This window comes from Sinocyclocheilus rhinocerous, unplaced genomic scaffold (assembly GCF_001515625.1).
Source record: "Sinocyclocheilus rhinocerous isolate Xijiao unplaced genomic scaffold, SAMN03320098_v1.1 scaffold675, whole genome shotgun sequence".
Lineage (NCBI taxonomy): Eukaryota > Metazoa > Chordata > Actinopteri > Cypriniformes > Cyprinidae > Sinocyclocheilus > Sinocyclocheilus rhinocerous.
The window spans coordinates 877,695-903,364 of NW_015629520.1; the positions used below are offsets into that span (position 1 = coordinate 877,695).

The window sequence follows — 25,670 nt, forward strand, 5'->3', positions numbered from 1 at the left end:
TAGGTAAACATTTATATATAGTATATTTATAGTCAAAATCAGTCAGTAGGCTAGTTGTGTATAGGTTTTACTGTTTTACTTCATTGTTGTATGCCTGTATTTATGTAGCACGTGGTCCTGTGAGGCACGACATTTCGTTCCACTGTATGTCCCCACATGTAGCAGAATGACAATAAAGCTCAACTTGACTTGACTTGACTTGATAAGGTTGTCTGCACATCTGCGAGGCAGCTGCCGCCAACCACAGTTTAGAGGTCACTGGGTTAGGACAGAACCTTCTGAAAAAAAGCCATCTAATCCCAGCTGTGAAGATTCCCTGGAAAATTAAACCGCAGTGTGCACTACACTGCGTTTCCGACTAAAAAGGGCCACTCCTACCCGCCCCACCCCCTCAAAGGATTCTGAATGATTAGTGATGCTTTCCTATACAGTGGGGGTCGAAGGGAAGAGTAATAATTAAATTAGTCTCTAAGCTTAGCTCACTAGCTAACAGTCATGAAAGGAATCAGATATGTCTGTCCACACATGGCCAAGCATGCCAGGGCTACATTTAGCAAGAAAGGTGCATGATTTCAGGGAACATGTTGAGCATGTTGTTGGGTGGCTTTATGACATAACTCGAGATTTCTATTTATAACGTATTTGCAGACATCTGCCCTATAAAGTGCATTAGTGCCACCCATTTTTCAGCAGCGTTGGTTCCAGAAGCAGTTTTTCTATTGATTTCTATTAAAAAGTTTTCGTTAAAGCGTTATTTTTTATTTGTCAATATAGTGTAGTATTTTGACAGCAAACCAAGATTGTCGTAATTATGTCATTTGCAGTGCTTCATGGGAGTGATTTTTGCACGATTTGCAAGGTCTTTTGGCGCAATGTGATTGGCGGAATTTTCTGTATAGAATCATGGCTAATGTAGCAAATAAGAACAAGGCCATAAATTAAATTAAATTAAATTAAATTAAATGAAAAATACCAAAATAATGCGACCTGCACTTACCTACTTTATTAACTCAATAAACTGGATCGCTTTATGAGCCAAGCCCAAACAACAAACCCTTAATAAGACACTTAATAAGTGTTGCTTATAATAAGTAGACATGGCAACCCTTTAAGAACACGCTCTGCAAAACAGCTTTCCAAACATAAACAAAATATGATGGCTCTGTCGACGGTGATTTAGTCACTGAACATAACAATTCTTTCATCACAGTAATATTACTTCGGTCAAAAACAACATATCAAACAAGCAATATGCCAGAACGTTGCTATGGTTACCATGGTGTCAATCATCTCAGTTTCATAAGTGAGTTCTGTTCCGTACACACTAAACCAGGGGTCTCCATACTCTGTCCTGGAGGGCCGGTGTCCTGCAGAGTTTAGCTCCAACTTGCCTCAACACAACTGCCTGGAAGTTTCTAATATGCCCTTGATTAGCTGGTTCAGGTGTGTTTAATTAGGGTTGGAGCTCTGCAGGACACCGGCCCTCCAGGACCGAGTTTATGGGATTCACTCCCGTATTTAAATCCAGTTGTCACTACTGAAACTTTACAGTGTGTATGTGGCCTCTGATTGGTGGAATTTTCTGTACAGAATCATGGGTAATGTGGTTGTAATGTGGTGTTGCCCAGACAAGTCAACCCTGAGGAGTTTTACCCAAATGTGGCTTCTCGTCAAACAATGCACGTTTTAGCAACCCCCGCCAAACCCCCTGTGGAGTAATCCAACGCGCCTCCATTGGCATGACGGCCTCATAATTCACTACAGCCTTTCTCCCCTGGCAACAGAGAAATCAAATCAGATTGTAAATACTGCACATATTTCCATCGCTGCGATTTGCTCTTCCCCGGTTGGCAGTTTACTTGCAGTGATACTGATGGTCATTAAATCAGTGCATCTGTAGTCCTGCCTGTAGCGCTGATTTGGGATCAGTGATAAGGAAATTACCTCTAGCTGTGACTGTGGGACTGATAACAGGTAAGCGCGTGGTCAGTTTAATGGGGAGATTCAGTGCTTAGTGTTGCGTGGAAAGGGCACCAATCCGAACATTCCTGTCTGGATTAATCACCTCAAAGCCTCCGCAACATCCTTATTAGATATTCCTTCAGATTTTACATTTCCGTATATCCTTTTATCATGTGACATTTGCATAGCCTCTTTTGAAAAGGAATGAGATGGGAGCCGGCAAATGAGACACGAGACATGAGTTCAGCTCGTGGCACTTATGATAGGATCTTTAAAAATGCATGCAGCGCATAAAAAATATTTTCTGTGGAACAATACAAATGATGCACTATTATGAACCAGAAATCTGAGATATATGACTTTTGGAATGAAGTCTGGTCTATTTCATAGCGTACACAATTTGCTTTGTGATATGTCAACATGAAAGATGTGTTTTACAAATCATTAGTTTGTGTGTCTTTGCAAACGTAACTAAATATTACAACTTTTGTTTTCAGTTGATGAAACTGACTTTGATGACGAGTATCTTCAGCACAGTTGTGCAGGCTCCAATATTAATAATTTTACTTTTTTGTCTCTTAGAAATGCACATTTGACAGTAGCTTGAGTTGACAGCAGTAGTAGCTTGAGTTAGGATGCAGATTTATAATTCATTTATATTCATATTAATTCATAATTTATCATTTCAAATTTATATTCATTATCAAAAACAGTAAAATCTTTAAAAATCTTAACAACCTCGTTTTCATATGATTAAATTGAATTATTCTGACTGTTTGAGTTTTACTAAAATTTACCATTGGTCTTCCATAGTAGCATACATTTAGATCATGATAACCACAGTTAAAACCACACATATAGCACCTCAATACCATGGCAAAAATTTAACTACATGGTTTATAGGTATTTGTATGAAAAACAGTAGTCTATTTAGTATAGGCTAAATGCACAAACATTTACTCACAAAAAATACTGTAATTATATTCCATTACACCTTTAATGCATTTTATACTTTAATAATATAATAAAATTTGATACGAATCTCTCACATTTCTGCAACAATACCATGGTGCCGTTAGTGTTACTACAGTAAATCCATGTAAATGATGGCGATTTGTAGACTGAAAAGTCTTCTGACTGTATCGTTGCACAGTGTTTCTCCTGTTTGTCAGCGCTGTTTCATCCGGCTTTAAACTAGTTTAAATCACAGAGTCATTTGAGTTCTTCACTGAATTCATGCACTTCACACTAACTCAAATGAAGTTTGAGTCACAGTGCTGTTTAGTGTTGCGTGACAGAGACTCATCAGCGAGTAAACGCATCTGTTTTAATGCTTCAAATGAGCCGCGCTATAACCTAAAATCGAACGGTTTTAAATAAGAACATTTCACAACACTATAATGTACAGTATAAAAAAATATATTTGCTAAAGATTCAATTTTACAGTTGTGTTTTTTACAGATTAACTAAGTGAGTATTAGATGATGACTAGATCATCTAAAATGTAAAAACTGTTATAAACATTTACATTTATATTTGTGTATATTCAGCCAATCAGACTGAAGCTTGCAAATTTTGGACAGCTCTTGCCATTCTTCACTGTTTTTAATCATCAGTCGGAAGGAGAATGGTCTGCAGGTGTGCTGAGACTAACCAGAACCGAAATAACTCTAAATGTGTGTATTCAACATTGCATCTAATAGCAACACTAACAGCCGTTTATCTCACACCTTACCACAGGTCTTCCATCCATTCACCATCACCCCTTTGTTTTCCATGACTTTAAGTTGGATGCTGGTGGAGCGGGATAATCCCTGAATCATGTCTAAGCTCGTGCCACTCCATTACCGATGGCAAGCCACACCTGTCTGCATTTCCCATATCGCTCTCTCATGCATTATAGCATTATATGAACCCCTGAGCATGTGACCCATTCTTTTGTCCACAACACAAGACCGTCTGCACCACATCTCTCTCCACCCATTACATTCAGAACTGTATTTCTGCTTATTTTTGCTGCTGCTTTGGTACATGCTAGTTCTTATGTCCTTTTGTGACCTGTACGGCATACATTTATCTGCCACTGATATTAACGGACTCATTTGCCTCAGTGAATCATAGCACCTTGTGTTCCTCTACTATTAATAAAAGGCACCCTTTACCCACCATTCATGAGCAAAGCTCTCAAGGGGCCAACACTCTGTTTGTATTCCATATAATGAGGCAGTGCATGAATACGGTGCGCTTTAATGAGCAGAGTATTATCTATTAAATACAAGGGGGAAAAACAGCCGGACATAAATGTAAAGCCACAGAGGGAAAAATAAAATAGTATATTGGTTCCAAATGAAGCCCAATTGTGTCACGTTAACTTAACAAGACAGGGTATAGCTGAAATACTACTTTAAATATTTGAATTATGTATGCAGATGGAAATATATGTAGTTTTATGCAAAAATTGAGCCAAAAGTCAGTGTTGAGAAAAATCTGTGTCTTGATACCTAAAATAGAACCGTCACAAACAAACTTCTTGTGTTGGCGCAGGGAATTATGGGTAACAGCAAAAACGCATGCACGGATACATACTTTAAAAATCCACCAAAAATAGTACTCCATCCCAGAACGGTCTTTTAAAACATGACTTGGGCTATGATAATCCTAATCTTGCATATAGGATGGATATTATGCAAATTGGGATTTAGCATGTTTGTTTGATTGCACCCCTGTGTATCTGAATTTCATGCAGCTTTCGGGCTTGGAGATGAAGGAGGACAACACAGATTTGCTTACTCTTAATTTTCTAATGGAAATTAAATTTCAGCCTGAGTTTTTGAAGGGAAACACAATGCTCTGTCCCTTTGCATTGAGATTTCGTTTCAAATAGGCAACTGAATGGGCAAAACAGAACAGCGTGAAGTTATACTGAAATAGACAAAGTTAGGATGAATTTGACCTTGGACATCATGGTGTCAGGTTAGCCTGCGAGTACCTTACCTGTCTGAACAACAAATGCATGTTTAATATCAAATAATAGCAATTGATGAACCACGTCATCACCCTTTACAGATAAACACAAGCCCTGGTAATGCAGAGAAAAATCCTCCTGAAAGTATCAAAATTTCAATACTCAATGCCACTACCATTAAAATTTCGTAAAATTTGATTATCTACTTGATACTTGTCCGATACTTTTGACATTACTACTTTTGACATTTTTCAAAAAAAAATCAAAAGGGTTGGAGAAATGATTATAGATAGATCTGTATAGTGTCTGTGACCCGTTAAAAATACTAACATTTGTTTCCCGGGGATTAATTTTACATGCGCAAAAAGCAGCAAACAACAGAACATGAGGATTGACATGCATCACATCACGCACCTGCAGCTCTTCTGCGAGCGGAGAAAAACATAATAAAGCTAGGCTATATATATTAAGTCAAGTCAAGTCACCGTTATTTATATAGCACTTTTAACAATACAGATTGTGTCAAAGCAAATGTACATTATTAATTAGGAAAATATTGTGTCAATATGCTACCTTGACAATGCAGCCTGTTCATTATCATAATAAAATACAGTCAGTCAAACATATGGAAAAAAACACACTGCTCAGTTTAAATATGTAGTCAAATCTGTGCCGTTAAACGTTATCACCGTACCGCCGTGATGTTATGCAAAACATTTTGTTTTACATGGATATTGGAACGCCAGTGAAGTAGGTTACATAATAAATAATATTTTGGCTTTCGAATACATAGCGAATACGGAAACATTTGATTTTGTGTCCAATGAGAGACCCAACGTTGGTTTCAGTTTGGTTTTAGCCTAAATGAATTCATTTTGGCTTGTCGTTTATATTGCTATAGATTCTTATACTTTTAATTCTTGTTCTTTTCTAAATACTGTTAATTGAAAGGATTTGTTGTGGAGTGAGGGGAACTAAAATAGCCTAGCTATGTTTACAGTGTTTATTATAATGTTTGTAAACATTTCGCGTTGGCATTAGGCCTATTTCTGAATGAAATAATAAAATGCGAGTTATACGCGACTTGCGTTTTTTTTCTTCTTCTAAAAAACGCAATTATTTATATATGCGTAGCATATTTTAACCATGCAGCAAACCTTTTTAAATATTTTGATAAATTACTGAAAAAAATAAATAAATTACTTTTTAAACCGTTTAACTGATTGTATTAATTGGTCAAAAATTCTTACGGTCGGTTAACGGTTAAAATGAACATCCCTAATAGATAGACAGATTTTTGGTCACTGGTAACTTAAACAAAACTGAAACGATATACAACCAAACCCCACATAGTATTCCTAACAACACAGGAATCTGCTAAATATGATATTACATAAATACTCTGTGCCTTGTCAAAAGACAAAAGATTGTATTACATGTATTTAGTAGAATAACAATGTGTAAGCCAGTAACAATCAGGTAAACATAGGAACATGAACACAGGAGACTGGATACAGCTATTGAGTACACTGTAATATGATACAGTGCCTTTCTACCTGATACAAAAGCACCTCAAAGGCAGCTCACTCATCACTGCTCTTTGGTCGTCCCACTGTCCTGATAAATGTCCTCCACCCTGTTCTTCATTAAGAGCACAAATACACACAGGCAAACAGCTCTGTACGTAGACACCTGGAGAACTGAGCAGCTGTCTTCAGCTATTCTTGTTCCCAGGCATGATGACTTTATCTTTTAACGGACAAAATAATCATAAGAACACTGTGGAGGTAAGATTCCTTAGAGATCCTGACGTTATCTTTTCTTCCACCCTCTTATATGCACCATATCGGGTGGCTGCTAATTGCTCCAGCAATTAGAACGGACAGTTAAAGTAGAGGGTAATGAAAAAGCTCATGTGCAGAATTAAACAGGCCCTGCAGTGAGATTGTCCACACTGCAGACACATCAGGAAATGCACACGCACCTACTCAAGGCTGGCATATCACTCACGCAGTGCTATCTTCAGAGGGAACAAAACCTAATTGTGACCTTAAGACAAGGTCAGTGATGATGCATTATGCTAACACAATATAAGTCCTTTCACTTTCTCTAAGCTGTGTGTATCTCTCAGGTGAAAGAGTCTGACAATAGTCAGCTAGTCAATAAGTTGTCCAACAAAAGACTTATTAGTAATGTCAATTAGTAAGGTTGACTAGTTTGTCTAGATTTTTTACATTTATGTATAACTAGTTATACAGTGTGCATGGTAAAACCCTCTCATAAAAGTTGCTCCACTTAAAGTAGACATTTGCATTTTTATGTCCGTTGCAGTCCATCTACCTGATTTCAAACATGGAAACACTTCTAACAACCCCTATGAAACATGTCCGATCAGGTGAACCTCAAATCAATCCAAATCTATCAAATCTCAAATCTCAAATCTTAAACCCAACCAATTACAGAGCTATCTAAAGATTGATTTGTCGACTAGTCATTTAGGCAACCCATCAGCTAGTTGATTTTAAAAATAGGATCCTAGTTGACAGGATAGAAAGAGAAGGGATGAACCGAAGGGAATGCAAAGAAACAGAAAGGAATGAGACAGCATAGGATAGGATAGATAAGGCAAAGAAAAAGGGATGTGAGAAGATATGAAAGGTCAGGATGGGTAAAGGAACAGGAAGGAACACATTAGGATAGGATAGGATAGGATAAAGCAGGGGTGTCAAACTCAATTCCTGGAGGGCCGGAGCCCTGCAGAGTTTAGATTCAAACCTAATTAAACACACCTAATCTAACTAATCAAGTCCTTCAGGCTTATTTGAAAACTACATGGTATGCGTGTTGGAGCAGGGTTGGAACAAAACTCTTCAGGGCTCTGGCCCTCCAGTTTGACACCCCTTGGATAGAGGGATGCAAAAAGATATGAAAGGGTAGAATAGGCAAAGAAACCAGAAGGGAGCTTGGATAGGATAGGATAGGATAGGATAGGATAGGATAGGATAGGATAGGATAGGATAGGATAGGATAGGATAGGATAGGATAGGATTACATTTATGTATAACTAGTTATACAGTGTGCATGGTAAAACCCTCTCATAAAAGTTGCTCCACTTAAAGTAGACATTTGCATTTTTATGTCCGTTGCAGTCCATCTACCTGATTTCAAACATGGAAACACTTCTAACAACCCCTATGAAACATGTCCGATCAGGTGAACCTCAAATCAATCCAAATCTATCAAATCTCAAATCTCAAATCTTAAACCCAACCAATTACAGAGCTATCTAAAGATTGATTTGTCGACTAGTCATTTAGGCAACCCATCAGCTAGTTGATTTTAAAAATAGGATCCTAGTTGACAGGATAGAAAGAGAAGGGATGAACCGAAGGGAATGCAAAGAAACAGAAAGGAATGAGACAGCATAGGATAGGATAGATAAGGCAAAGAAAAAGGGATGTGAGAAGATATGAAAGGTCAGGATGGGTAAAGGAACAGGAAGGAACACATTAGGATAGGATAGGATAGGATAAAGCAGGGGTGTCAAACTCAATTCCTGGAGGGCCGGAGCCCTGCAGAGTTTAGATTCAAACCTAATTAAACACACCTAATCTAACTAATCAAGTCCTTCAGGCTTATTTGAAAACTACATGGTATGCGTGTTGGAGCAGGGTTGGAACAAAACTCTTCAGGGCTCTGGCCCTCCAGTTTGACACCCCTTGGATAGAGGGATGCAAAAAGATATGAAAGGGTAGAATAGGCAAAGAAACCAGAAGGGAGCTTGGATAGGATAGGATAGGATAGGATAGGATAGGATAGGATAAAGCGTAGTAGAGTGAACGGCAGAAAGAGAGGCGGAGGAAGAGAGGCTGCTGCAGTTGTTGCTGGGTCAGCAACTTGTCACAGAAGAGCTCAACAGAGCACAGCAGTATTCCCAGCAGTAAACAGAGAACAGGCATTAATTACATCTTCACTAGACATTAGGGCTGGGCGATATGGGCAAAAATTCATATCTCTGTATTTTGGATAGGATAGGACAGGACAGGACAGGACAGGACAGGACAGGACAGGACAGGACAGGATAGGAATAGAAAAAAGTTGCAAAAAGATATGAAAGGATAGAATAAGTAAAGAAACAGGAAGGAATATGAAAACTTAGGGTAGGGTAGGATAGGACAAAACCGGACAGGATAGGACAGTACAGGATAGGAAGAAAAAGAGATGTAAGAGGATAGGCAAAGAAATAGAAATAGATGTAAAAGCATCTAGGATAGGATATGACTGGATAAAAAAGGCAAGGAGTAGGCCTGTCGCAATAATCAATATATCGACTTATCGCGCAATATATGTACATGACCTCAATACATTTTGGTGACGCAATATATCGCCCATTATATTTACTTAAACATTAATGTCACCATGTTTTGTACATTCCAGTCATTCTAATATTGTAACATTGCAATCTAAAAACAAAAATAAGGCTTTTAAAGCGGAAGTTAAATTCACTAAACTAAAAATGAAAATAAATGAGAACAAAAGCCCCATTACAGTCACTTTACAGTCAGTGCTGTCATAAAGATTGACTTACTTGTAGGTTTAAAATTCTAAATGTCACATTTATTGTCCAACTACAAATATTTAAGCGAAATGTATATTTTAGTCAGAATTATTGCGCTCCTATTTAACTGAGCTCTGTCTGTTTGGCGAGCATGCACGCGGCAGCTCTCGTTCACTGAAGTCTGTAGCGGAGAATCCCAAACCAGAAGGCTCATGCACTTCTGACAGAAAAATGGAAATATTTTCATGACTTTCTAACATTTACAGACGGAGAATATACCTGTGAAATGAAAGTTATGCAAGGGAAACAGCACATCTCAAACAAATTAAACAGCGCGAGTAGCCTAGTGTTTCTGTCCGCGGCACATGCAGCCTTTCTGTCAGAGCATATGACGGGCCGAGCCGCTTAAACTATGTGAAACTATAAACTATACTGTGTCTTACCAGTTTTTAAAGGCCTTAATATAAAGCTTGTCACACGTTTAGAACAAACTGGATTATGCACTTTATCCGCAGCAGCTCAGTCCGTATCCTCCGCTATATTTTCAGATGCGCTGGTATCAAACTACTGTATATCGATATAAATGGTATTGCCTCATAGCGAATCGCTTGTAAAGTAAATATCGATATATCGTACAAACTCGATATACCGCCCAGCCCTACTAGACATTCACAAGGACATCATCCAGCCAGGTGATAACTGCACGTGACTGTCCGGAGATGATCTTTAGTTGTGCTTACCAGTCCATTCTTATCCCATTGCATCCTTCCGTACATACAAGTTGAAATCATAATTCAGTCATTCAAAAATCACAGCTACGAGTATCTACAAGAATAAATGTTCCAGCCATGGCGGCCATTCATTACCCGCAAATGCTGATTAAAAATCTTCAGTATCACAGAATCAATGCCTCCGCAGGAAGAACAGACAGACACCCATCGGCACCGGATCGATTTTTCGTGCCGTTTCTTCTCTCCGCTTCATTCTGAATGAGCTGTGCAGTGAGCAATCTCTTAAGCAGCCCTGTCATTAACCTACGACTCCGGAGGGGACGGGCTGCCAAGTGGGGCTGTCTGTGTGCCGATTGGTGGGGCAATCCCATCCAGCATGGCCTCGGGAGAGCCTCATGCTAATTCTCTTAATGGACTGGAGTCATGGTGACACTGCCAAAAGTATAGTGGAGAACAGAACAACAGAAGGAGCTGAGGGATGCTGGTTGATTCAGAGAGGATGTGGCATGTGGTTTATTGGTCAGTTAAAGCTGCACTATGTAATTTCTGCACAACTAGTGGCACTGAATTGAATTACAAAAATAGCTTTCGCAAACATATGGTTCTAAAGGTCACTTAATTTTTCCAACAAAGAAATGGTTTCCAATTTTTTATTGACTGATTCCACTTGAAATTGCATTGTGTAACTAAAACCGTTTTACAGATGTTTCATGTATTGTTTACGATTTACAATAGACACGAATGTGAATTTGTTCTTTTTACAGTAGGAAGTTTATAAGAACTGCTAGTTTAAAAGTTTAGGCTGGTTTAAAGGGATAGTTTACCCAAAAATTCAACCGGAACTAACGCTATGCCTACGTCATCCGCTGAAAAGCACCCTCTAGTGAATGTGTGTGCGACAGTTAGCGGAAGCTAGGGATTATGGTTTATAAAGTTTTAAATAAGGATATTTTCCTTACACAAACACATCGATTCACTTCAGAAGGCCTTTATTAACCCCCCGGAACCATGTGGAATAGGCATGGGCCGATTACCGGTTTCAAGGTATACCGCGATTTGAAAATTTCACGGTTTCAAAACCACTAACATTTTCCGTTATACCGCTCCTGCGGTATGCACTATTTTTAATGTCTCCGCAAAGACAGAAAGTGTAGGAATCCCTCAGGTTGAGTGAGAGTAACACGACCCATCCCCTTCCTGCTGGTGCAAGCAGTCAGTCACGTGTGTGTATGACGGCCGAAAGAGCTTCCCCTGGAACTCACGCGATCGGCAACCGCCCATATTTTGTCTTATTGCAGCGCATCTCTGTTCTGGACTTGCACAAACTGCGTTGCAATGCAATCATTTTCCAAAATGTCATTTATGTGAAAATATGAAGTCTGTAAATGCCCGTTAACAGAGGCCTGAGACGCTGAAGACGGACGCAAAGAGAAAAAATACTGTAGCAGGCATATCACTCACTGTCCATGATGAACGAACTATTGGAAGAAAATCCTAAATATTGATTTGGGGTTTATATGAATGTGTTTCTGAGGGGAACTGACTGTCTTCAGAAAAGTTTAAATGGTATTTTCTTTTCATCTCGTCTCTGTATAATTCACATTAAAGCAGTCAAAAGCTGCAGGACAGCCCACAATTCAGCAAACATTTCAGAAACAAATCAAGGAAAAAATAAACAAATACTGCTGTTCAAAATATTCTGTATGTTGCTCAAAAATAAAATATATTGTGTTCAGTGGAAAAGTTTTTTTTTTTTTACCCAGACATTAAAAAAAAAAATCACATTTTAGAGCTGTAACAACAATAACGTGACACGTGAAACCGTGATATTTTTGCTTAAGGTTATCACACCGTCAAAATCTCATACCGGCCCATGCCTAATGTGGAGTACTTTTTATGATGGATGGATGCACTTTATTGGACTTCAAAATCTCAACACCCATTCACTGCCACGGAAGAGCCAGGACATTTTTTAATATAACTCCAATTGTATTCATCTGAAAGAAGAGTGCCATATACACCTAGGATGGCTTGAGGGTGAGTAAATCATGGGGTAATTTTTTTATTTTGGTGTGAACTATCCCTTTAAGCAAGCAGGTTTTATCCAGCGGGTTAGTTAAGCAAAATTGTGAACAATTAATCATTTTGAAATGCAAAAATGTGTGAAACATTCCAACAGATTCCTTAAATGGCGTAAACTGAATGAGAAAAAAGCCTTGTTTAACAGAAGCTTCAGATTTATCGACTCAGTTCAAAGTTTCACTTTCCCAGAGTTCACTTCCACACTGTGTGAACAGTAGCCTGAGGGAATCAACCACTGCCCTTTTCCACAATGCCCCAGTGCGCGTGAGACAGTATCTCATGATCTCCCACAGAAAATTAATGAAAGGACGACGTGTAAACACTTTTTCTCCAAGCCGTTTACCAGAGTCTTCTCAATACATGAGCAATCATACAAGCTGTGCCCTCAAAATCCATCAATGAAACCCCAAGAGCGTGTATCTGTTTCTTGTCTATACTACCAGCATGCATCCTCCGACCTCTGGGCTAAGGTCACAAAGGCTGCACAAAGCATTGACCCATGGGTCAAAACAGTTCATAAGGGCCAATATTTGTAATTGCGGTCTTTCTCCAGTGAACGATAAGGTCAGGAGTAAACGGAGTAAACAGCTTGACTCAATACCATACTACTGAATAAATTCACCTCAGTGTGAAATTACTGCATTTTTTGTACCAAAAGACTAAATTAACTTCTATTTTGTGACAGACCAGAAATGAAAAAAAGTGAAGAAAATGAAAGAAAACATCTGACAGAATGTGTCTATCTTGGCAGCTTTATTCATATTTGCTGCATAAGAAAGGCTACATCTGGGAATATGAAACCTAGAAAGCGATATAAAATTAAATAGTACAACAAAAACAAAGCAATACACCAATCCTATCCAAGTGCATAGACAACTATGACTGCTATATTCCTGAATAGTGTAAACACTGTCTTCTGTGGTTCTATCAAAACATTTCTACGTTTGATTAAGTGGTCTGATGTGTCAACTTATGGCTCCACCAATGGCATTCAACAGCACAATGGAAGACGTTGAAATCTTTGGAACTTCAGCATGTTAGTCATCCCACACTGTTCAAGCTACAAACAAGAACGTGACCTCAAACATGCAGCTTATAAGGAAACATGCTTTTGCTTTTCTAAATGACTGTACTTAATAAATTACCATAGTACAATACTATAGGCATGCACTGAAGGAGATACTTGAGCCATATCCAGAGATCAGAATATCACTTGGGGTGGACTATTTTGATTTGGGTCTGTAAGTAACCACCTAGCACTGCTCAGACCACACTAGCAAGCAACCACACAGAAATGCACTTAAAGTAGGGCCCTATGATTTCCGCGATGCTTAAAATGGACGGAATTGCGGAATCCAGTAATAAAAATAGAATTTACTGTATAACGCGAAATTTGCCAAATTTTTGATGAATAAATCAAAAGTAGGTCGGTACACTTAAATCAAAACGCAATATAGACTAATATCTGTAAATATTAAGCCGCAAAAATACTATTTAAATATGAATTCTGCATGTTCTGCGTCTCTGTGTGAATGAATGGCGCAGACGCACGGTTTCGTTTACTACACACATACTGAAGCGCGCGCTGATTTCTGCCTCTGCTGCCTCAATATGTGAGTACACGAACACATGAACATTATCTCTAGAACTGCTCTGAGAGTCACTTCATGAGCATTTTACAGTTTCTTGTGAGAAAAACTCGTCATATCACATACAAACAGAAACTTAAATGTCTTCACAGCAGGGGTTTTCCATTGTTTTAATTTTAGTGTTAGTATAACATTATAATACAATGCATATTTTTACTTTATTTATTTAAAGAAGAAACCAATCCAATGAATGGTTGACATTTGAGGCTTAACACTATAGAAAAGCAATAAATTTTTTTCCGTTACAGTGTTTTCAGCTTGTTTATTTTCATGTAAATATATGGTATGCAGTAGGGCTGTGCAATTAATCGCATGTGATTGTCATGCGCATCTCGTCAGTAAAGCCGTTCCGTGATTGGTAGTAAATCGCCATCACTTGCTTTCAGATGGAGCGGCATTTACTGCACAGAGCCGTAGTTCACTGACAATTAGGCAATATCGCGTTCATAATCGCAGATGAATCACATTCGATTATGAACGCGATATTCCTTGTCAGTGAACTACGGCTCTGTGTATTAAATGCCGCTCCATCTGAAAGCAAGTGATGGCGATTTACTACCAATCACGGAACCGGCTTTACTCATGAGATGCGCTTGACAATCGCATGCGATTAATTGCACAGCCCTAGTATGCAGTTGCTTCAAACTGGTATAAACATCATTCAGTGTAAATTGTGATAATCGTAATTAACAATCGCAATTACAATTTCAAGGGAATAATAAACAATTATGATTTTTGTCATAATCGTGCAGCCCTAATTAGTCATTCCATGAAACAGTCATACCGCCCACCCCTAGTGGATCTGTACCTAAACCACATTTGATGCATCAATTCAGTCAAGCTGTCAGTGGTGAGAGTTAATATGTTTGACCAAGAGAAACATGTAGGCTCCAAGATCTAACCAGCTGCAGAGCTGATTTCTACCTTGAAGTCCACATGAGTCTTCAGCACGTATAAATACTGCAGACGGTGATGATGGTGAAACAGCAGCATAAGTGGAGAAATAGTAATAACTTTATCTTTGACACGTTTGCCATCGCCAACATGTTCTCTGCAATCATAATCACCTTGATCCTTATCATAATCAGCATCTGTCAAACATCAACAGCAACAATCTTCTAATAACAAGTCTCCAGGGTAAAATTCCTGGCAACTGTACAAACCTTCCAAAGTTGACCAAATAATGACTTCCATGACCGACCCATTTCCCAACACTCCATGCTCCCTGAACAGTAACCCAGCAACAGATCCACAACACAGCTATAGAGTCCCGTCTAATCACATAGCACCACCAGAACCCTCGGACACACTCTGTTGGTCTTCCCTTTTATTTTGCTTACTTCCGATCCCAGAACGAGCCCCCTCGGAGTGTCCTCCGACTGTGAGGAGAGGTGAGAGGAAATGAGTGGAGACTAGAGCTGGAAAATGTGAATGACGGGGAGAGAATCATTCCAACAATGAGACCCATAGAGCCGCACCCTCCACCCCCCAGTGCCTTACACTTCTGCCAAGTTTAGTTCATCTGGAAAAACACTGGAAAAGAATGGCAAAATCAGTGGAGGTGTGGTTCTGGAACCGCATAGGCACTTGTGGGAAAGATTCTGTCATTTTGACTTTGATGAGAGCTGGCATGCAACTACCACTAAAGGTTTTAGAGTATAGCGCTGTAAATACGCTGATGTCCCATGCTTTCCGGCATTATTTATATTCAATGGCACAATTTTCATCGATTGTACTTGACGTACGCATGCAAAATAGACCTTAACACACAATACCACATTGTCCTCCGCTACCATACACTACAAATCCACAGAGTACTAGAGCTAACAATAACACAATCCACACCCGAGACCTTTCACAAGCAGCACCCGGCCAGACGATGAACCATTCAATGAGGACTCCTCACAAGGACAAGCACGATTAACGTTCCTCTATTCAACCCAAACAGCCTCACCGGGAACAAAAGATACAGCACTACATTTCTTCCTTTTATCTGCTGGCCTGTGAATGAAAAAAGAGCTAATTTCAACTGCTCAAACCATAGTCAACACTGATCCTTGCAATTAAAATTATTGAAGGAGCTTATAAATTATCTTTGTGTTAAAGACAACATGATTCACAATGAAAATAACTTCCATAATGTGGAATATTCTTTATGAAATTATGTTATTCCCCTGAAACAAAGTCTTGGTTATGTCACCAGAATGGTTTTTAAGAAAGTAAGTTAGGCCCATTTGTATTTTCTGTTGTCTTTAAAGAGAGAGTTCACTCACTCAATTCTGTAATCATTTTCTCACCCTCATGCCATTCCAAACCTACATGTCTTTCTTTTTGCTGTGGAACACAAAATATTTTTAAGGATGTTTCAAGTGTTTTTTCATCCATTCAGTGAAATAAATCAAAGATTCTGTTATAAAAGGTACCCTGGGGAAGTGGGGGAAGTATGATGTCTCCTGGGTAACCCAGCCTACCAACGGAGAACCCAAAGGTTTAACTAAAATTAAACAGTACAGCTATAAAAAACACCCACAGCTTCATGTTCATTTCTAGACAAACTCTACACTGATTTTCACCACTGACAATGAGCCATGAACTTTTTTGTCTCCTGGTCCATCAACAAAACATTTCCTGAGGAATTCCAACCAGGCCTGTTATTCTTGGAGATGAAACAACTGCAACAACAGAAAGAGGGAAAGCGCTTGCTAATTGATTTGCCGAGGGAAAGGGGGAGTCGGTCTAGTTAATACAAGACAGCTTATCGTTTAGGGCTCTTGAATCATGTTAAAGGCAAGTTACCAGCTATTACAATGAATAACATTAAACTGGGCGAACATTACCTGGTTAGACTAACTTGCAAGAAGCTTTATCTCTCCATCCATTGTGTGTATAATGACTAGGCTTATTGTGCTGAAAACACCATGTTTTATCAGATCAGTACGGCTCAGTTCAGAACTCTTTATGTTTTGACTGAGCTGTCTTAATACGGTAAAAAACATTAATTTATCAAACCAAAACACATCTAACGAAACTGATACTAAACCAAGCAAATCAACCACAGCTCATTAAGATGCTAACTAATTACTCAGAATCAATTCCATAAGTGAAGTGAATACATTTTTTTCAATTATAGGCTAACTAATGAACCATATGTAATAAACATTATAATCAAGAGCCCCAGAAATCAGCTACACAAAATGTCACCCAACAGAACCATTTTAAAATGTTCAGTTTGGCTGCCAACATTATCGGTCTACCACCAGTATTTTTCCAGTGTCCCAAAGAACATTACGATCTTAATGAATAATTAAGCGGGAATTTTGGAAAACTCTTCTTGAGCTACATTAGATTTATTCACCCCAAAACCTATAGCTCACCTTAATTTTTTTATGTCTTTTTCTACAAAACATAAAAGGAGATATTTTGCAGAATGTTCAAGCTGCTCTTTTCCATATAAAAGTAAACTGGGACCAGTGGCCGTCAAGATCAAAAAAGCATAAAACTATTCTTATGACTCATGAACTATTTGTTCTAAAGCAATACAATAGTGGAAGAGTGTAATACTAACTTACTCAAAAAACATCCCAAATATGGGCATCATAATCAGTCATAAAATATGCGAGAAGCAACATCAAATTGGGGTTCTGATGACCAAAGTTTCCATTTTGGATTAACTATACCATTAACTATAAATAGATGATTGATTTTAATCCTGGACTGATATCCTTTACCATATCGTTAGGATATCACAACATCATTAGCACCTTGCTAATGCCCAAGTACTAAAGCCTACAGGCCTATTTAAGAGTATTAGTTTAATCTTAAAATTCTTATAGCCAGATTAGCCAACCATCCACAACAGTCAAACAACAATCTCCTGCCTTTTCACTATTTCAGTTTTGGAGGACAGCCCAAATATCCCAAGACATAATGGCCCAATGTAATCCAAAGTCATTTGATAATGATCCCCCCTTAACAGCAGGCCCGTGATCCAGCAAAAAAAATACACACACACACACACACACACACACACATTCAGAAAGCATGATTTTAATTACACTCTCTCTGTGAAAATACATAATACACAAATACATCTACAAGAGGTAAGCTGCTATGACTCACATAAATTACCCAATCATATTACCTCATACCTGCTTCAGAGAAGTTTAGAATGAAGTTGGTTGCTGCTCCATGTTTTTACAGCATCTTGAAAGTGCTGCTTTCAGTGTACTTTGTCTCAATCAATCAATCCATTATTAATGGGGCGCCACAGAATTTCTTAGTCCGATTAAAAGGAAATGCTCAGACTTAGCATCCATGTAACAGTTCTCTGAGCTCCTGTCTGATCTTGAAAAACACCCACTACATGAATCAAACCATCATTTCTAACATTCAGAAAGCTCTATTTACTGAATTGCCCGTAATTCAAAGCATGAGGTCACCAGGAGTATGAAACATATTGGGCAATAAGCAAAACACAGCTGCTTTGAGCTTGTGCTTTTCTAACAAGAAACGTGAGGAATCCTAATACTAGGGATGCCCAAAACATAATATTTTCAAAATCGACAAGTTGGTAGGTTGTTTTGTATAATTATGGTGGTGTTAGTCTGTTTAGACTATTGTTAACCTCAGACAGTATCAATGGTGACATGTATAGTGACACCTTATGAATATGTAGATATTAGTAGTGGCAATTCTTTAACAGAGACAAACTTAAAGACGCATTGTTTCTAAGAGTAAGTGTAAACTGTCTAAATGGCAGCTAGCTTGATAGCTAGCATGCTAAAAATATCAAAACTAAAAATTCAACCACTCAGTTGTTGGACTATTTCACGTACCCCCAGCACAGAAACTGCGGCATCTTGTATGAAATATTTCTTTTTACCATATTGACCCGAATATAAGACGATGTTTTTTTCTTGGAAATACATCTGAAAAAACGCGGTCATCTTATATTCAGGGTCTAGACTTTGACATGTCAATAATACACCCACAACAATAGGTGGCGCCAAATACGCATAAAACGAGTGTGCCATGAAATACGTAATGTAATGCGTGTTGTAAAGATCGCCAGTAAAAACAAAAGAAAAAGAAAACCTTACAGCTGCATGAATCCTGACTGTCACGTTAGCATGATGGGACCAATGTGATTGTTGGTACATTTTACCAGTTTTTACCATACTTTCAAAACAAAAATTAAAATAGGAAAAATATGCAATATATGAAAATAATTGAAGACAAAATGTGTTTTACTGAGAAAAAACAAGATTTGGTTTTTAAAAAGCCTTTTTCCAAAAGGTACATCTGGAAAAAGGGGGGTCGTCTTATATTCGGGCCAATACGGTATTTGTTTTTTGGATCATCAAGAGTCAAAGCCAGCCTTCCTGACATGAATGTACATTTTCAGCTGATTGTTTCTTCCTCCATTTTATTCTCGTTTTGTCCTCTGCGTGTGGTGTCACTGGTGCCGTGGATTTTATCAGATGTAGCTGGCAAGCAAAAAGCTGCATCCCAGATTGTGACACTTAGAGGGAGAGCTAATTATAACCTCACATATGGGATATACAGCCAGAGGAAAGCAGGTGTTAGCTGTATTTTCTCCTCCCCGATGATATGGAAACAATTTTTTACAGTTTCACAACTTGAATAAGATTTCAGTTTAATGCAAAGAGCATGGCCAACTATAATTTCAAGCATGATTTCATACAATTCACTTGGCAAATTGACCAGTTTTTGAAAACCAACAGCAAGAATATGGATGTAATTGAACAATCTATACTCTAGATACACAATCACACATTCGATGTGGTCATACAAGCAATTCTGAGAGATATAAATAATAGGAAACTTGTTTTTGTTTTTTCCAAGATACATTGATGCTCACTACATCTTTAAAATACCCCTCTGAAAAAAAGAGGCTGAACATAATCAATACACATAATGAGCAATAACCTTTACCATCAAGCTCTCTGTCCATTAATCATGCATTTTAATTCCCATCGTGCCCTTTCATCACAAAAACACATCCTTTCTCTTGTGTCAGGTCAAGTCAGAGTACCAGAGGCCTTTCCACCGGTCAGACTTCATGAATCAGAAGGAAGCAACCAAATTAGACTGTTTAAAGGAATAATGTGCCCAAAAATATCAGTAGCTCCTCACTGCAGAACACAAGATCCAGAGGGCGTGGTTGGATCCACATCTAGGGGGTGGAGATGAGTAGGTTTAGAGGTGGAGAGATGGGTGGGTTTAGGGATCAGGGGGTGGAGACAGGTAGGTATATGTACGGTGGGAGGAGTTGGATCTGGATCCAACCACGCCTCCTGGATCTTGTGTTCTGCAGTGAGGACCATCTCAGAAATATCAATCTCATTCATGGATGAATTGATATTAAAATGATGGCTGATACTGATAGGACAATGATTATTTTCATGTTATGGCCAACATTTAAATTAATTTCTTTATTTTTTATGAATAAAGTAAAAATAAAACGTGAAAAAATGAAATAATAATTTTAAAAGCTAAGTACTGTCTGAAAAATTCTATTAATTTTGAGATTTTCTAAAGATTACATTAATTATCAGTGTTAACTAATTACATTATAAGTGTTATTTAAGATTATCTTAGTTAATGTTAGATGATGCAAAGGTATTCTAAATGTAAAAGTAGGAGAAATGAGCGTGAACAATGAAATATCCAATATCAGCCAATACCAAAAATGTAAATAAATTAATTTAATTTAATTTGGGTGAACTTTTCCTGTAAGAATCATTCAAGAAATAAAGATCTGTTCAAATCTGATAACAATCAATCTGAATAAATATTGCATCCACTATTACTTAGAAATTATATATCAATCATAAGTCATAAACATATAAATTATACAATATATATATATATATATATATAATTACATAAAAATCCATGTGTCTCCTTAAGAACAAAATATAATATTAAAAGTTCAGCAGCTTGACCTTATATGACTGTGACTAATCCAGCGCATACAGAAACATTCCTTTTTCCTGTCAAACAGCAGTGCTAATTTCCTTTTCCTTGCAGTAGTGACGGCAGCCTCCCTCAGTGTATCATCTGACACAGATTCAAAAAACTGCAATGCAATTTATGCTAAATAAATGCAAAAGTTAATGCATTCCAGGTCAACACAAACTTAATTGTTTTATAAAAGCAACTAAGCTGGTAGAAACAAGGGCATGATTGATTGAGATTGTTAAAACTATGTCAAAGTGCATATTATTTGTGTCACAGTCACACTGCATGCGCCATCCTGCCTCACATAACTCCGCTCATGTGCACGTGATAGTGGTGGCAAAGAAATGAAATGCACTTCATTACATTTAAACTGTATTGATCGCACCAAATGATCAAATCCAGATCTATTGATCTGGCTTAAACTGATTATGCCAAATAGGAAAACATGATCATCTTTGCTAGTTCAGTCTCTTATATACTAATATTCACCACTCTAACATAACGCATTCATTCATTGTGAGCTGTCATGTCTTTGAAGTACAGTACGGATTCCAAGGGGTGTGGCGCTGCACTGGAGAAAAAATTTCTTCAAAGAGCCTGAACTGCCTTATATGGATATGACTTCCACACAGTCCATATATCCATTTATATGTGAGTACCTAAGACAATAATCCATTTCAAGCTATTAACAGTCGAGAAGACTGCCATTAAAGTGCATATAGCGTGTGATGCTTTGATATTGCTTGCTGAAAAACAGAGGTGCGTGTTACTCTAAAGCAAACATGAATACATATGTTGTAGGCAAGAATGCATTTTGTAGTCAGGGTTCAATGCATCATCTCGTGATAGATTTGTTACCTGCCTAGCTTTCCTTAGCTTATCACAACAATGTTTGTTATAATGCTCTTGCAATCAAGCAGCTATTGGACTAATATGACAGTTTAATATAACGGCAGTTACAATTAATCTACAAATTACCACAAGCCATGTTCTAGATACTACAGTACAGCTTCAAAACACGCATTCCATCACGGATATTACATAAACAATTAAAACCTACCAAATTCATCATATCACATATAGTCTTTTTTTAATTCAACATGGCTGCTTGAAGCAGATGAAATATCAAGGGTGTGGCCTATTATTTTACTATAGTCAAAAAATCCCTGAATATGTAATTTTGAAATATGTACATATATGTAGATCATAACTACACTGAATTAAGTTGGGATTTTTCCGTATTTTATTATTTATTATTTTATTACTTTTATTAATAATGTTATTTATTATCATTTCATTTGTTCAGTTTGTTTTCAGTTTGGTTTAGATGAAGTTTAGCGAAAAAATGTGTAAAAAGTGTAAAGAATAAAATAAATTAAACTACATAAACTAAATAAATAAATAATACATCAAACAGTACAGTACTATAGTGAGTAGAACTAAAATAGGTTGATAAAATAAAAAACAGAACTATATAAATAAATTCATTACAATAAAATAATAAACAAACAAACATCTAAATTAATATAGTGAGTAGAAACAATATTAATGTAACAATGGAAGCTAAATACTTAAATATACTTAAAATATTTTATAAATCATATACATTTTTTCACAGTATAAATTGGGTCTTTTGACATGAAAATACATAACTGCCTTTTAAATGTTATTACGTGTTCCCTGGCATGAGGATGAAAATAAAAGAAAATATTTAAACACCCTGATTCAGATCATAAAAATTTAATCTTTTAAACCCCAAATATACTTGCAAATTCATTAAAAACACAATTAATCCACATCTTGAATAAAATAGTTTTTTGAAACACCTTTTATTAAAACTAGATTTGTGTGCTTATATGTTTTATTAGTAAGCCTAACATTTCTTTTATTCAGCAATTAAAGCAACTTAAGTTTCGCCCAATCAGTCAAATTCTGGGTTCCCTCCAAAATGCTCTTACCCAATCAGCTTGCTCAGCAGTTTTCGACTCATTACGAATCGAATGTGCTCGAATCAAAAGGTTCTGTTAAACAGTCAGTGAGTAGTTAACTCGGATCACTGCGACTCGGTCATGTTCGAGGAAAACGCCATGAATTCGAACGGAACGTAAGGCTAAGGTACTACTCTTAGTATTTATGTGATGTACAGTAAATATATGGCATAAATAATAACAACAATATGCTATTCTATTTCAAAGTCAATCACGGTCCTGGGTTCAGTAAGTCGCCGAGTTGTTGACTCAAGAGGCGCTGGGACCGATTCTTTCAGACCAGTTTTGTGAACCGGTTCAATGAAAAGATCCGAATAAAAAAAGGGTTCGTTCACATCGCTACATTTAAGTCTTTTGCAAACAGCTTGCGTTGGCACCTTGCATGTAAATAGGCCGTAGGCTATATCATTTCCAAAGACATCCATCCATCATCTGGGAGAGAGAGGCTACGCGACCCCGTTCCTCGATGTCAATACCAACCCAAAATCTGCGTGACTTCCAACAATATATCCAGAAAAGGTAAAACTGTGTCAAGCAACTCTACATCCACTGAGAATAGCTGAAATTATCTTTACGAGAATAACATATTTAAAAATGTCAACAGGCGAAATTATGACAGATTATCAATACGCACGGTAAATCCATTCACATGCGAGAAAGAATAAATTACTGGCTTCAAATTCACTGACAGATTGCAGAATTCAAACATCACGCCGCACGAGACTCAACACCGCCCATTCATTCGGCTCCATCATAACATGTCCACCATAAATCAACACCAAAGCGGCTTGAACTCAGAGCGAAAGAGGAACTACACGTGCGATGCCTCAAAACGGCTCATTTGCAAATAAGAAAAAGGGAAATATCAGGATTTCTTACCTGAAAGGCAGCACGCGCTCTCGTGCGCGAGAGATGATTGAGTTGATTTGGAGGCAGCGCGAGCTGAGCTGCGGTCCTGCCTCTGGAACACGAAGCCCCGCCCCTCTTGTTACTAGGGTCCCCTATCGAGCCGATAGGATGTTCAGATAAATCCTTCAGCTGAAGTGCGATTATCGAACGATTCGTTGCCTACTATGAGTGTTACACACCCAGATATTAAACTACAGGCGTACATGCATGCCTTTGTGTGTGTACGCGCGCGCAACTTGAGTTTATCTCTAAACGTGCATAGTGAAGAAGCAGGAATAATTGGCAATATCCACTATATCAAAACCAAGATATGAAAATTCGTGTGATATGTATGTATGTATATGTATATATATATATATACACACACACACACACACACACACACACTGTAAAATATAGTATATATAGTATATAAAATATATATAATTTAATGGTAGCAAATTAATAATTGTTACATTAAAAATATATTTTACACAATATGTACAAAAATGTTTACACAATATATTTACACAACTGTCTGTACATTTTGAAACTGTGAAAATAATGCAAAATATCTTCCATTTCTGTTTTCAGCAGATGCTGATATTCCCAGAAAGGCCAAATATCAGTCCATCTGCACTGAATATATATTATAAATTAAATTAAAATATATAATAAATATTTTATACATAATTGTTTTTGCAAATATTTTAAACAATATTTACACAAACAAACAAATAAATAAATAAATAAAAGAGAGGGTCTACGCTCTAATCTAGAACTGTGGAAATAATGCAAAAATAATTTCAATTTCTGTTTTTAGCAGATCCAGACATTCTCAGAATGGCCAAAAATCAGACAAATATCATTCCATCTGCACTAAAATTATTTTGAAACAATTTTCTCTAAATTTTTTTTACTAATAATTACATAGAAATGGCAAGTAACACACATAATTAATCATGAAATTTTGAAGTACAAAAAGTTTTTTTTTTGTAGAAAGACTGAAACAGTATTTTTTGGTAAAACATACTCTTAATAATATTTGCTTTATCTATAAATTTTGTAAATCATGTTTTTACAGTGTGTACTAATCGAAATGTGTATTACTGATATTGCGTGTTATTATCTACTGATACCTTTTTGTTTTTTGTTTTTTTGATGAAGGCTCCATTACTGAGGCTAGTTATGTCTGAGACAATATACATTGTGTCAGTCTGAGATAATGTACTCTCAAATGCATAATATTTAACTTAACATTTGAGTGTTGCTTTTACAACTTAAATGTAGAAAATAGGCTAGGAGTCTCACTTTCAGAGAGATGCTCTGGTTCAGTATGTTAGTGATACTCAGAGAGAGCTGTCATCAAACATTTATAGGCCGGTCCCTGAAGACTTCACAGACGTCTGTCTGCAGTCTGTCTTGTACATAGTGTGACCTTTATTGCAGTGACCGGTCTGGGACGTTATGAAGTATGTATGGAGTATTTCTCCTGAAGCGTATGGTCTCATATGAGCTCTGCTTTGGTTTCTGTTGGTCTTTGTGTGTGTGTGTGTGTGTGTGTGTGTGTGTGTGTGTGTGTGTGTGTGCGTGCGCGCGCACACTGTAGCTCATCTGGAACTGTGGCTGTAACTGATAGTGTTGTCGTGGTGATGGATCTTGAACTGCTGCTTGTGCACATGATGAATATGCAAGCACTGCTAATGAGGCTAATAAAGCAGAAAATTAGATGTCTTATTAGAGGTTATGTACTGTCAAATGCAAAAAAGAAAGAATTAAAAGGTGTGTAAGTAGTACTCATAGATGGACCGAAGGAAAACACCAAGAACTCTATTTTTACAACACTGCCTACCAGCATCCCAT

At 37.4% G+C, this 25,670-nt stretch overlaps 1 protein-coding gene across 1 annotated transcript in view; it reads right to left on the bottom strand.

Moving 5' to 3' along the window:
• The window catches only part of LOC107739102 (talin-2), a 158,796-nt gene extending 134,940 nt beyond the window's left edge, over nucleotides 1-23,856 (bottom strand). Inside the window, exon 1 of the mRNA XM_016551100.1 lies at nucleotides 23,799-23,856. The gene's annotated coding sequence lies outside the window, so the exon portion shown is untranslated. The remainder of the gene's footprint in view (nucleotides 1-23,798) is intronic.
• Between the last annotated feature and the right edge of the window lie 1,814 nt (nucleotides 23,857-25,670).